The sequence below is a fragment of the Suricata suricatta genome, chromosome 12, assembly GCF_006229205.1.
Source record: "Suricata suricatta isolate VVHF042 chromosome 12, meerkat_22Aug2017_6uvM2_HiC, whole genome shotgun sequence".
Classification (NCBI taxonomy): domain Eukaryota; kingdom Metazoa; phylum Chordata; class Mammalia; order Carnivora; family Herpestidae; genus Suricata; species Suricata suricatta.
In genome coordinates, this window is record NC_043711.1 from 1,051,717 (window position 1) to 1,057,885 (window position 6,169).

The 6,169-nt window shown below is 56.7% G+C and overlaps 1 long non-coding RNA gene across 1 annotated transcript; it reads right to left on the reverse strand.

Annotated features, from left to right (window-relative positions):
* Positions 1-245: 245 nt before the first annotated feature.
* On the reverse strand, positions 246-6,163 carry LOC115275216. Its single transcript, XR_003901426.1, has 3 exons — positions 5,914-6,163; positions 5,204-5,280; positions 246-466 (listed from the first exon to the last, which is right to left on the reverse strand). It is a non-coding gene; the product is annotated as an uncharacterized LOC115275216 (long non-coding RNA).
* Between the last annotated feature and the right edge of the window lie 6 nt (positions 6,164-6,169).

Below are 6,169 nucleotides of genomic sequence, written 5' to 3' on the forward strand. Positions count from 1 at the left end.
TGGGCGCTTGGTGGGCACTGGGAGCCCTCTTTCCTGAGGCCGAGCCGGTTCCCCAGCCCCCCGCCAATTCAGCAGCTCTCAGGGGCCTTAGACACCCCCCACACACCCATAGGTCTACACAGCCCAGTCTACACAGAAAGGACTCTCCAAGTTCAGACAAGGCAAGAAGCACCTTGAGCCTCCCCACCCCCAGCTTGCACCGGGCACCGAGGGAACCAGCAGGACAATAAAGAGGCCAGGAATCATTTTTTTACTTCCAGGGTTGTTTATTGAGCTCAGAGCCATTCCCCCAGCAGCTTGCCCTCAAGGGGCTCAAGGTCTAGGGCAAGGCAGCTGGGAGTCAGATAAGGGCATAGGTACAGAGTGAAGGAAGAGGGGGGGCGGGGAAACGTGGCATAGGCAGCCCCGCTGGGCCCGGAGCACAAGGCACTTCCAGCAGGTGCGGCCGCGGCCTCAGTCAGGGCAGCTGCAGGGAAATGGGGTGATGGCTGAGGTGGCACCTCCGCAGGGCCGCGTCCCGGACGTCCCCGGTAGCGCGCCCCCGCACAAGGCATTAGCCCCGGCAGTCATCGGGATCTCAGGCCCGATCTGTGGGCCGTGCTGCACCCGCGGGCCTTGGGCTGAGTATAACCCACGCCGCTGGGCCATGCCCGCCCGGCTCTGCCTCCACGCGCCCCTCCGCCTAGTTTTGTTAGTCCTCACTGCTCGGCCCGCCAGGCTACAAGAGGCAGGCAGGGCAGGGGGCAGTCGCTAGCTGTGGAGGGGGGACTCCTGGGGGCGCCGGAAGTGGGGGCGTCCCTGCTGCGGATGCCCCGGGCGGTGTGCCCGCAAGGAAGCTGCCCCCAGCTCAGTTAGGGTCAGAATCAAGGCTCCAGGGTACAAACGTGCGGATATCATGCTGGGAGGGCCATCTTTTTTTTCTTAAGTGAAGATTTTTTGTTTTAATACTTGCTTTTTAATGTTTATGTATTTTGAGGGAAGCAGGGAGCAGAGAGAGGCAGAGGGAGAGAATCCCAAGCAGGTTCTGTGCTCAGCCCAGAGCCCAGCTAGGAGCTCAGCCCCACCAACCGTGAGATCGTGACCTGAGCTGAAATCAAGTCAGATGCCTGACTGACTGAGCCGCCCAGGGGCGCATTTTAATAGTTTTAACAATACTTTCTATACAAGTCAACTTTTTTGGGAATCCATGTGTATGTTATTTATTCTTTTTAAATGTCAGTAGGTACCTAAGAAGTGCAATTACAGGCCACGTGTCCTTTTTCATGCTTTTCTATGTGAAAATTCATTTTCTAAATAAACCCCTCCCACTGAAGTGTAGGCTGGACTCGGGGAATAGATCCCAAAGAACAGAGCAGGGGATGGGAGGGCAGTAACTGACTGGGGGGAGGCCTGGCAGACCCCACCTTCGTCAGGTGGTCAAGATCAAGGTCAACCTCAGGGTGATGTCTGGGGAGCATCAAGGATTCTTGATGGGAGTGACAATATGGAGACCTTGACTCTATGTTCTTCCCCAAAACCTTGACCCTTCATGTAACCTCAGACAAGCCCAAGTTAGGGGACAGCTTACAAAGCCCCTGACTAATCCCCAAAACTGTCAAGGTCATGAAAAACAAGGAACATGAAGAAGTGTCCTACTTTAAGAGACTAAGGAGACAAACTGTGCGAACAGCACATGGATGCCGGGACAGACAGGACACTAGCGGAAGACCTGGGGAGCAACACCGGCCGGCGCGTTGTTAACTCTGACACGCACACGTGAGGTTTCGGTCCGGACGGGATACTAACACGAGGGGCACAGGGGGAAGCGTAGACAGGACTCGCTGCTGTCTTTTCTGTAGAGCCCAGAGTATCCGGGTTAAGCATTTTTTTTTAATGTTTATTTATTTTTGAGAGAGACAGAGACAGCAAGACAGAGAAAGGCAGAGAGAATCCCAAGCAGGCTCCGTGCTGTCAGCGCAGACCCCTACGTGGGGCTCCATCTCAGGAACCATGACATCATGTCCTGAGCCCAAGTCAAGAGCTGGACGCTCAACCGACTGAGTCACCCAGGCACCTCTGAAGTTTTTTTTAAGCAATGTCTACACCCAACATGGGGCTTGAACTCAAAACCCCAAGATCAAGAAGTTGCAGGCTGCACCAGGTGCTCCAAGATGAAAATCTTATTTTAAAAAATGTATTTTTTAATGTTTAGTTATTTTTAAAAGAGAAAGAGAGAGTGCAAACAGGGGAGGGACCATCTGAAACAGGCTCCAGGCTCTGAGCTGTCAGCACAGAGCCCGACGCGGGGCTCGACCTCATGGACCGCAAGATCTTGACCTGAGCCGAAGTCAGACGCTTAACTGACTGAGCCTCCAGGGCGCCCCCCAAGATGAAAACTACAGCAAACACAAGGCATGAGCACGGGAGTCCTCACCGACACAAGAGGGCTGCGGGATCAGACACTCACCCCGGAGGCACACGGAGTTTTACGCCCGCCTGCTTTGTCTCGTCAAAGCTCAATGTACTTCTTGACCCACCAATTCCACTCCTAAAAAGGTACCTCCAAATCACTCGTGTGTTTTGAACCAAGTGTGTCTGCGCACTGCTGCATTGTTTGCAACAGGAAAAAAGGAAGGCACGAAGCCAAACATGAGTTCCTAAGTTCCGGAGACAGTCTCTGGGCCGCCGGAGCTGCCGGGCCGCAGGAAAGCCCTTCTCTGGGCCCCCTTCTTCCTCTCTCAGCCGGCTGGGCGGGGGCCACCGAGGGCGCCTGGCTCAGCCTGAGCGACTATAGCCAGGCCCTGACCACCCAGGCCCCACGGCTCGCACTGCGGACACACACGTGGCTCTGGTGTGTCCCTTGCCTGGGGCCCCAGGCTGGGGTGTGGCAGCACCGCCCCATGTCCCGCAGGGGCACACCTGTGTCCAGAGACTGTCAGCACCACGGGAGCCCAGGGCCTAAGCCCAGCTGGGGTCCCATGACTTCTCCCGGGGCCATTTCCAAGTGGGGAAAGTGAGGACGGTGAGGACAGCCACCCCAGTGGCCCAGAGCTGGCTCGAGACAGGAGTGCTGAAGTGTAAGGAACATGGGTCCTGATGCGGGGTTGGCAGCCCCAGCTACGGGGTCCCACAGCCCACAGGGGGTCCGCACCCCGAAGGTTACCCGCCCAGTGGGAGCACCCAGGCCTCAGGTCAGGGTGCTCGGGGGGCACCACCAGAGGCCCCATCTCCGGTCTGGGCCCTGCTGGCCAAGGGCGCCTCCAGCAGCCGCCACTGTCTGCAGGAACGGGGTCCTCCGCTGGAGTCCTGGGGCCCCCGCAGTTCACGTGGAGACGGGCGGGGACAGCAAGCCCACTGCGCTCCACCAGCTCCGTCTGTCGGGATGACACGGGGGCGCAGGGTCGCCAGGGGCAAGGAGAGGATGGACCGACTGGCCCTCGGGCGCCGGGGACCCCACACGAACGAAGTCCAGTGTGGGCTCCGCGCCCCGGGGTGAACGGCACCCACGCCGCCCCAGACCCGACCCTCAGGAAGGGGCCCGTGCCCGGAAGGGCAGGTGTGGTGTCACACGCCACGCAGGCTCTGTGCCCCGGGGAGAACCCAGGCCAGGGGACCCAGGGGCCCAGGTCCGAGGTGTGCCAGGCCAGGTTGGGGACGGCCAGAGGTTCCGGCGAGCCGCAGGGCGCCCTGCCGGGGGAGCGCTAAGAGCCCTGCTGGGCAGCAGAAGGCTGCCGCCGGGTGTGCACACATGTGTTCTGGAAAATCCACAAAATGGAGAACCGAAAGTTGGCCCTTCTCCCAGGCAGCCTGGCCCATGGGCCATACCAAGCAGAAAGGAAGGGGGGGGCGCATCCTGGAATGTACCACTGGCTTCCCCCATCACTGCTCCTGCGTGTCCGATCCCCCACCCCCACCCCCACCCCCAGTCTAGAGGCTGAGGGTGAGCCTTCCCAGGGCTCCACATGGAAGGAGGAGACAGCAGCGCCCGTGGCCCACTGAGACCTTAGTCTATCCCTTCCGAGCAATGGGCAGGGCCAGGGGAGAGAGGAGCGAAGGGCCGACGCTGTTCAAGTCAGACAGAAAAGCCACGGCCATAACCCAGGCCACCACTGTGTGCGGTGCGAGCGGGGCGGTCCGCAAATACTGGCGCTTTCAGAGTCCTTTCTGTCGGTGTCACGTGGAACTAGTATTGCACGCGACATGCCCCCGTCCACACCCGCTGGCTGTCAGGTGCGGGTGTTCCCTGCGCTTGAACCTGGGGAGACGGGGTCTTGGGCCTTTCGGTAGAGAAGGCAGCGTAGCTCGGGGTACTGAGACCCTGCGGAGCCTGCACACAGACTTTCCCACTCAAGGGCCCCTCGGGCGATAAAGGCACCACTTCAGCAGGGGCGGGGACCGGCCTCGGCCAGGAATGGAGTGGGGGGAGCACAGTGTTGGTTCCCACCGGACTCCTTCCGGAGCACTTTCCAAAATTAGACCAAAAATTAAATCTATCTTTAAAAAATAAACCATTACATTATCAGAAAAATTCACCCAATGTTTTATCATCTTGGAGTAGAGAAAATATTTCTGAGCCTGACACAAAATGAAGGAGCCATAAATGAAAAAAAACTAGTAATAACTAATAACGATTTCAAATGCTTGGTCAAGATAACAATGAATGTCTTAAAAATAAAAGGAAAAAACAGTCTGGGAGTCAAAAACAAATTACAAATTGGGGGAGAAAACTTTTAACAGGAAATGGCTAATTTCCTTCATATCTAAAGTGCTCCTAGAAAACAGTAACACCAACAACCCAATGGAAAATTTGTTGAAAATTATGAAATACATAGGCTTTTATATATACACATGTTGGGGCGCCCGGGGGGGCTCAGTTGGTTGAGCGGCAGCCTTTGGCTCAGGTCATGATCTCACAGTTCGTGAGTTCGAGCTCTGCATCGAGCTCTGTGCTGCCAGCTGAGAGCCTGGGGCCTGCCTGATTCTGTGTCTCCCTCTCTCTGCCCCTCACCGCTCGTTCTCTCTCTCGCTCTCAAAAGTAAACATTAAAAAAGTTAAAAAACAAATAAACATATACATGTTTATAAGTGTAGACTTTGCAGTTTTGAAATGACTATACTAGTGGTAGAAATAACATAAACATAAATCCAACCAAACCACCGGGCTGTTTGATTATACTTCTAGGAAACCCAAATAAAGCTACCAGGAAGTACTATTTTAGGCCTACCAGATCTGCAAACTCAAGCGGCAGCGACGGAGGACACTAGGCTCCTCCTTTGTTGGCGGCAGACAATTCGGTGTGACCTGGAGAGAAACCACACAGGCATTTGGAGACTTGTGAAAAGCCCTCTGACCTGGCCCTCCTGCACTGAAGAATCGGGCCTACAGCAATGCTCCTAGTTGGGTACAAAGACTTGTGCACAGGTCACCCGTCTAGCATTGCTTGTACAAAACGGCTGGAAAGAGCCTCCGTCTCTCCCGTTATAGTCCCAACACAATATGGTGCAGCGAGGAAAACAAATGACCCAGGCCGCTACGTCAGAGCACGGAGAATCTGAGCAAAAGGGCCCCATATACAGTGCGCAACGTTGTGTTTAAACACATGAGGTGACAAACGTAGATTTTCTTTGTTGACCTATAAGAAACTGCCCCGGGAAAGGGAGCCAGGTCCTGGCGGGCAGGGCTTCGAAGGACGCCTAGTTCTCACCGCCTCCCTTCCGAATGAATCCGGGTTTTTTACTCAGTGTATCTGAAAACATTTTTGTTCCCATTCTAAGCAAGTTGCTTTCAGCTTGCGGCAGCTGTGTGTCCCTGACTCTCGGGGAACTTGCATTCTGATGGGTCAGAAGTCCACAGGCTCTGTGACAAGTGCAGCACCTCGGGGTCGGCGTGGGGGGCACGAGGGGACCGATGCACTTTGGGGGAGAAACACTGTACCGAGAAACCTCGGCCACGCCGGGGTCGTCCGCCCGAGGCCACGACGGAGCGAGGGCCCTGCGGGGCGAAGGCGGAGAGCGGGGCCCACGGACCTCCACTCCGGCGAGTTCACGTCTCACGTCCAGTTTTGCTTGTAAGCGTCCCGTCTCACCACAAATGATCCTAGACTCCCAGCAGGGCGGCCGGGCCCGGGCTCCACCGGCGGGGCCCACCCGAGAGCGGCCGTGGGGGGCGCGGGGAGAGCCCTCGCGCCGTC